The 8,366-nt window shown below is 45.1% G+C and overlaps 1 pseudogene; it reads left to right on the forward strand.

Annotated features, from left to right (window-relative positions):
- The first annotated feature begins 183 nt into the window (after window positions 1-183).
- On the forward strand, window positions 184-3,694 carry LOC127410846 (cytosolic phospholipase A2 zeta-like; annotated as a pseudogene).
- Window positions 3,695-8,366: the final 4,672 nt, after the last annotated feature.

Raw genomic sequence — 8,366 nt, forward strand, 5'->3', positions numbered from 1 at the left:
AACTAACACAGGAAACAGGAACTAAAGAATTTCAACATAAAAGTCTAAACAAAAACAGGGAATACATGACTTTAAGGAGTGGATTCCAAACGCTACACAAAAAAACAAATTGTCCATGGGGTGTGGGGGGAAGGGGGAAACAGGTAGTTCAAGGGGGCACAAGGGGCAAGGGGAGCAGAGGAACAAGTCAAAGTCAGGGAGGCTTGAGACCAAAGTGGAGCCGGAGGGATGGAGAGCCAGGGCGACGCTGCAGGCTCGGAGGACCAAGCTGGAGCCAGAGGGTCAGAGGGCTGAGGTGGAGTTGGGGGCTCAGAAGACCGAGGCAGAGCCGGTGGGAGTGAGGGCCAAGGAGACCAGAGCAGATCAGGCAAGTCCTGGATGACTGGGAAATGACCTCCATGCTCGCAAACATGGGAAGAGACTCGGGAACGACATCTGTGGTCGTGGGTATGGGCAGAGACTCGGGAATGACCTCTGTGGTCGTGAACACTGGCAGAGACTCGGGAATGACCTCTGTGGTCATAAACACTGGCTGAGACTCTGAGACGACCTTCTTCTCCTAGTGTTCTTTTTGGAGGAATATGGAGTAGTGTCTTCTCTGTGAGTCTGACTCGATTTTGGAGTTGTGTCACTGGAGTGATCCCATCCTGGGCCCACACAATTGTAGAAGAAGTTAACAACACAGGTAAGAGGAATACAATAACTATAAGTAAATGTAAAAGCACCTGAGCAATCTCTGCCTTGAGCTTTGGGAGGAAAAATAGAGAGTCGAACCAAAGAAGAAAAGATAATCCAGAACAAGCCAGTCCTATGATTTGCCACAAGAAAAATTCAAACTCAAACCTATTTGTAGTTGATCAGCTGGTGTCCATCCTAACCAGGATAGATTAGCTCTCAGACAATACAGTTAAAACTACCCAGACTCAATACATAAATAAATAAATGAATTGCAATTATAACTTTGTGATAACAAATATTTAGTTTGATTCAGAATTTGTTCTATTAATGTGTAATTAATGAAACTATTGTCACTATTTTTCATCCTCCCTTATCTGTAGACACAGATGACAAACCATCAACATTTTACACGCTCCAAGTCAGCCCCATGACTGATTTGGAAAAAATGCTCAGCTACTTTCTGACCAGCCACCCCATTATCAGCCAAGGGTACAATTTCCTGAGAGGCTTCCATCTTCACAGGAACTACAATGAGAACTCTGACTTCACCGCATGGAAGGGTCAACACATGATTTCTTTTATTATCAATTTTAAGTTTAGCCTAATTAATAACAATTAACAACTTAGCAGACCTGGCTGGAGTCACTCAGCATGCCCTGGATTTGAACTTGCGACTCCAGGGGTGGTAGTCACCAATCATATTATGGGCCTATATAATTTATATTTATACAACACTTATTTCCAGTCCTCGAATCTGATTGGACAAGAGACGTTCTGTGAGTGCTGATGTCTTTACTGTTTGTATCACTCCGCTTGTGTTCATGGCATTCTAAACTTATGTGTAATAGCAACATAGATAAAAGCAGCTAGATGAGTGTCTTTTCATTTATCCCTGTGACATTAAAGATTTTAGCCAGCAGGGAGCGACAAAAGACCATTTTTTATGTGTTATGAGCTTGTTAAGTTTGACGTGAAGAGTCATGTCAGTCAGGGAGCGGTTTCTTTGAATCATGGCCCCTAACCACATCCTCCACAGTATTAGCACATTTTAGCAGAATGTGTGGACTTTTCAGATGGTCCCTTACATAAGTAAAAAAAAAAATTAGATCAGTGTTATTTTAGTGATCTTGAACGATTTCACCATGACACTATCTGACCAGCTTAAATACGGGGCAAATTGCGTCCCGTATTGATTAGATACGGGACGGGTGGCAACCCTAGCTGTGGAATAAAAGTAAACAGCTATAGTTTTATTGATCATCACTGCTTGGGAGTTGTGACAGATGCAGGTAATCGCATATGCTCAATCGCCCTCTCTCTCTCTCTCTCTCTCTCTCAAAAACACATCCAATGACTTGTTAGAAACAGCCCAATCTGTCATTTGAAGTGACATTTTTGTTTAAGTAATAGAGGCTTGTGTGCATCTTTTGAACTAATAACGGCAGATCCTGATCCATGCCATAAGAAAGTAGTTCCATACTCAAGTGCATTTTTTTGTGACAGTCCTTAGTTTTTCCTCTTTTTTTTATTTGTATTTATTTTGTTTGTTGAACTGTTGTATAAAATCAATATCACCCTTGCAATCATGCTGTATGGTCCTAAATAGGGCCATACAGCACTCTTGCGATACTGCTTTAATATGTTTTTGCATGTGTCTAATAGGTCCTAAAGCAAATTGAGGAGTACTGCATTGATCGGAAGATTCCATTTCCAAAGGTTGATTTGAAAAAGGTGGAGTCAGAGCCAATGAAGGAAGTATATGTGTTTGAGGATAAAGAGAACCCAGAGGCTCCCATAGTGATTCACTTTTCCTTGGTCAACATCACATTCAAACAGTTCAAGGCTCCTGGTAAGCACTATCATTAAGAATCTTAGATGGACATTCTGCTTTAGCATGAAAGCATGGAATAGTCTAATTTGAAATGCATCAGAATAGAAATGGAATGGAATATGAGGTAAAAATGATTCTGCATGTGTGTATTTGTGTGGTAGGAGTGAAGAGAGAGGGTAAGATGGACATGAAGGAAGGAGATTTTGATATTGATTTCACCAGTAGCTCCTGTCCATGCCATTCACAAACTTACCTACTCACCTGAGGACTTCCAGAAGCTGGCCAACCTCACCACCTACAACATTCTAAACAACAAAGACATCATTGTGAACACACTGAGCAAAGTGCTGAAGAGAAACATGGAGAGAATTCCTGTTAGAAAGACAACAAAATCTAATATTGCATTTCTACAATGCCATCAGTAACGGAAACTTACATCTTTAAATATGTACGTTGAAAATTAAAGTTCATAGAGCAGTGCAATGGTGGTCTAAGGTTAACGTTCCACTCTTACTTGACCACTAAATGGACCTACTTACTGTAACATCTTAAGCCTGGTTGTGTGATCTTGCATTAATCATCTGTAACTTTATCTGTAGTAATTTTACAAAAAGGTTCCATTCATTAACATTAGTTAATGCATTAGGTATCATGAACAGACAATGAATAATATACAGTTGTCACGTTTATGTGTTTTGTTCTTGTTTTCATATCTTTTATTTTTAAGTTTAGTTCATGTTCCTGTTCTGGTCATGTGGTTTCATATCATGTGATTTCCTGTTTCTTCATGTTTCCTGGTCATGTGATGTCCTGTTTCCCCTCCATGTTCATGTGTCTTGTTCTCATTGGTTTATTGTCTTGTTAACTCATTATCAGTCTTGTCATGTCATTGGTTAATGATTTAGTATCTGGTTATCTTGTTATTAGTTCAGTCTCGTCATTGGTTGTTTATGTAACATTGTTTGGTAGTCAAGTCAAGTCATGTTATGTCAAGTCAAGTCAAGTTATGTCAAGTCTAGTTTAGTTCATGTTTATGTTTTCTGTTCACAGTTTCTGGATTTCACATTGATGTAAATAAACACTGCACTGAGTCTGCTCCATGCCATGTCACAGCCACGCCTCGGCCTGCTCCATGCCATGTCACAGCCACGCCAGAGTCAGCTCCATGCCATGTCACAGCCACGCCAGAGTCAGCTCCATGCCATGTCACAGCCACGCCAGAGTCAGCTCCATGCCATGTCACAGCCACGCCAGAGTCAGCTCCATGCCATGTCACAGCCACGCCAGAGTCAGCTCCATGCCATGTCACAGCCACGCCAGAGTCAGCTCCATGCCATGTCACAGCCACGCCAGAGTCATCTCCACACCATGTCACAGCCGAACCTCAGTCTGCTCCATGCCATGTCACAGCAACGCCTCAGCCTGCTCCATGCCATGTCACAGCAATGCCTCATGCCTGCTCCATGCCATGTCACAGCAACGCCTCTGCCTGCTCCATGCCATGTCACAGCAACGCCTCAGCCTGCTCCATGCCATGTCACAGCAACGCCTCAGCCTGCTCCATGCCATGTCACAGCAACGCCTCAGCCTGCTCCATGCCATGTCACAGCAACGCCTCAGCCTGCTCCATGCCATGTCACAGCAACGCCTCAGCCTGCTCCATGCCATGTCACAGCAATGCCTATGCCTGCTCCATGCCATGTCACAGCAACGCCTCTGCCTGCTCCATGCCATGTCACAGCAACGCCTCAGCCTGCTCCATGCCATGTCACAGCAACGCCTCAGCCTGCTCCATGCCATGTCACAGCAACGCCTCAGCCTGCTCCATGCCATGTCACAGCAACGCCTCAGCCTGCTCCATGCCATGTCACAGCAACGCCTCAGCCTGCTCCATGCCATGTCACAGCAACGCCTCAGCCTGCTCCATGCCATGTCACAGCCGAACCTCAGTCTGCTCCATGCCATGCCACAGCCAAGCTTCAGTCTGCTCCATGCCATGTCTCAGCCAAGCCCCAGACTGCTCCATGCCATGTCACAAGCAAGCCATTGCTCCATGGTCCAGGCCCACCTCTGTTCCAAGGTCCAGGCCTGCCTCCGCTCCAAAGTCCAGGCCCGCCTCCGTTCCAGCGAACGAGCTGGAGCCAGCGCTCATGCTTGCCACGGCCAACGAGTTAGCATCCACGCCTACCATGGCCAAGTCAGAATCCTGCCGTACCATGTTACCATGTCATGCCATGTGGCCACATCAAGTCACAACGGCATCACAGTGAACTTTGTGGTTATGTTTTGGGGCATCAGGAGCTGCCCCTAGTGGGGGGATATGTCACATTTATGTGTTTTGTTCTTGTTTTCATGTCTTTTGTTTTTAAGTTTAGTTCCTGTTCCTGTTCAGGTCATGTGGTTTCATGTCATGTGATTTCCTGTTTCCTCATGGTTTCCTGGTCATGTGATGTCCTGTTTTCCCTCCATGTTCATGTGTCTTGTTTTCATTGGTTTATTGTTTTGTTAACTCATTATCAGTCTTGTCATGTCATTGGTTCATGTTTTAGTATCTAGTTGTCTTGTTATAAGTTCAGTCTCGTCATTGGTTGTTTATGTAATGTTGTTTGTTAGTCAAGTCAAGTTATGTCAAGTTATATCAAGTCATGTCAAGTCTTGTTTAGTTCATGTTTATGTTTTCTGTTCACGGTTTCTTGATTTCACGTTGATGTAAATAAACACTGCACTTGGGTTCGACACTTCATCATCATTGTCTGCCTGTCAATGCCAGCATCGTTACAACAATATTGTTTTACAGCATTTATTAATCTTTGTTAATGTTAGTTAATAAAAATAAATGTGTTTATTCTTAGTTCACGTTCGCTCATAATGCATTAACTAATGTTAACATTACAGGAAATGCACTTCCAAAGGCTTTTTATCTCACATACAGTGACTGACATCTCTATTATCAGCAGCATAACTATATTATTCACATTGCCAAATGGAATACCGATGCTGACTGAAAGCTGTTCTAAGTCGCTCAGTTTCCATTACACCATTATTCTGACTTATGTTGAGAGATTCATGTTGCAAGAAAAACAGGCGCCCATGTTGTGTCAAGAAGAAAAAAAAAATCTGTGAGTGGTCAAATCAGATAAGTCATGACTTTGATGAAGCAGGTTGTAAGTATAATGCTGGATCATGATCCTTTTTGCTCTCAAATGTATTTCAACACTAGAACTGAGCAAATTTTGGACATGTGTGTGAAAGAGAAAGAGAGAGAGGGAGAGAGAAGATGGGTATTTGTTTTTCTTTGAGCAACCAGTCTTTCATATACAGTAACTCTCATACACAAGTGGATTGCTGATTTTCTGTGAAATATTACAATGCAAATATTGCAGTAGTCCTGTGCTATTTTTAATACTACCCATTATAAACACACTACTATTGTAATGGTAATGAGCTATCTGAATAAAAGCTTAGTGCAATATATTTTTACACAAACTAAAGGACCATTACTGTAAGGAAAAACTTCCAATTTGTTATGACTGCAAAGTAATCAACCTCAGAATAATTTGCTAACTGATCAATACAGACATTAATCCCAATTAGCACTATGTTAGCACTAATTTGAAAATTCTACCATACATCTCCTTTTGTGTTTTTGTGGAAGAAAGAAAGTCATATGGGTTTGGAAAAACTGACTGAATGATGACCGAATTTTCATTTTGGTGTGAACTATACCATTAATAAATAATAGAGATGTGAATTCATAAGATTCTATTTGGATACCTGACCCTGCTCAGGGTCGTCGTCTGTTCCACATCCCATCTCTTCTCCACAGCAGTGGTGTTTTGTGTGGACAGGAAAAAGTGATTTTGGTTTGAGATGAGAATTTGTCCTCCTAGTCCTGTGATTTGATGGCTTTCACAGGAGGTGGAGGTGGAGGAGCGACCAGTGCTGTACATTAGTCGTAATGTATGTCTGGCTGAAGTCAGTGACCATCAGTCACTCTCACTTGGTTGAAGGCATGCCTAAGAGTCTCAATCCTCTAAGGGCTGGGGAAGATGAGACTTCCCCCTACCTTACGTCATCCTGACGTATCACAAGCCAGCACATCACAAACCCCATACTGAGATGCTCTGTTACAGGACACATCCTCACAAATTTCCCTTAATAAAGTGGAAAATGCTGACCAATTCGTGCACAAAATTAGCGGATGGGTGATGCACGAACTAACCACAGCCACGACACTAAGATTTTGTCCCCAAAATTAAATCGTCACGGTCACTATAGGATAATCGTGGATATCCCCATGCACACACCTTATCTTCACCTTGTGACTAGCACCCAAAGCCTCATCTTGAATCAGGCATTGATGAATGGATGTTTGGCCGCAACCCGAATCCACCAAGGCCTGGTATGTACCCCACTTAATACTCACAGGTATGTGGTATTTCCCAGCTCAATCGGGGGCGGCCCCCCGCAGCCACAACAGACCAGCCCAGGCTCCATGCCCACGCCTGTGACAGCGGGTTCACCACCCTGGGAGTGAGAGCAGAGAGGGGCAGGGGAAACCGGCAGGTAGTGCAATCCCCGGAATCGAGGAGCTGGTGTGGGAGGGGCTCCTCCCCATTTCCGGGGAGGAGGAACAGGACAGAAAGCAGTGGGAGGAGGGGAGACAAGGGAATGAGAGAGAGAGAGAGAAGGATCTCGGGGCTCGCCGGCTCCCGAATACGCCGCCATGTGGTCCTCTGCCAGCTGGATGGCCGTTTGGAGCGACGCCGGATGGTGGCACTGGACCCACTCTGCCATCCCTCTCAGAAGTCGAGCGATGAACTGCTCCAGTACCACCAGATCAATGACAGCTCCGACATTGCGTTGCTCAGCCAGCAACCACCTCTTGCAGGCGTCCCGGAGCTGTTGTGCGAAGGCGAACGGGTGGCCGTGCTCGCCAATGGTCATAGAGCGGAAGTGTTGGCGATGCTGCTTGGGTGTCTGGCCGACTCGTTGCAGGATGGCTTTTCTCAAGTCGGCGTACACCAGGAGGTTCTCCGCTGGTAACTGCTGTGCCACGAGTTGGGCTTCCCTGGACAGCAGTGGAATAAACGGACCACCCACTGGGTGCTCGGTCATCCACATGCCCCTGCCATCCGCTCATAGAGCTCCAAGCAGGCCTCTGGATCGTCGAGGGGGCCCATCTTGACTAGTGGAACCTGGGGCGAGGGGGTCACGGGGCCCGAGGTCGCGGTGGCAGGACCCTCCTGGTGCAGCAAGCTCTGGAACATCTGCCGGTTCTCCACTTGGGCCTAGAGGAGCGCAATGAATCACTGTTCCTGTTCAGTGCTCAGCTCGAGGAGGGCCTGAGGTGAGGGATCCATGGCAGTGTTCTTCCTCACTCAATTCCCGGGTTTCGGCACCAGTGTAACAAAGTTCTTAGTTTTTGTGGCAAGGAGGAAGCCGGAGACGGCGAGATCCAACTCAAAAGGGGCTTTATTTCACACACTTTTCACAATCTATAAATCACACTTTTCAGTGGACACTCTCAAATAAGGCTTTTCAGCACAACACAAATATCGCACTCTGGAACACTCTACTCCATGCAGCTCTCTCTCCCTCACTGGCATCTGGCTCACTCTTAAAAGCCCATCTTCTCTCTCACTGCAATGACAAACAGCTGTTAGATGCAATCATTGCCAGGTGATGATCCTTAACATTCTCATCTCCTGATCTCGCTCTCCATTCACAAACCGGCACTTAACCATGCCCCCACCACCACAGAGAGCGTATAAGAGGACAAACCTTGACAAATGAGTGTGTGTGTGTTGTCCTTATTCTCACCCTGGACCTCATGAACTGACAGTCAAAGTCAGAG

This window comes from Myxocyprinus asiaticus, chromosome 20 (assembly GCF_019703515.2).
Source record: "Myxocyprinus asiaticus isolate MX2 ecotype Aquarium Trade chromosome 20, UBuf_Myxa_2, whole genome shotgun sequence".
Taxonomy (NCBI): Eukaryota; Metazoa; Chordata; class Actinopteri; order Cypriniformes; family Catostomidae; genus Myxocyprinus; species Myxocyprinus asiaticus.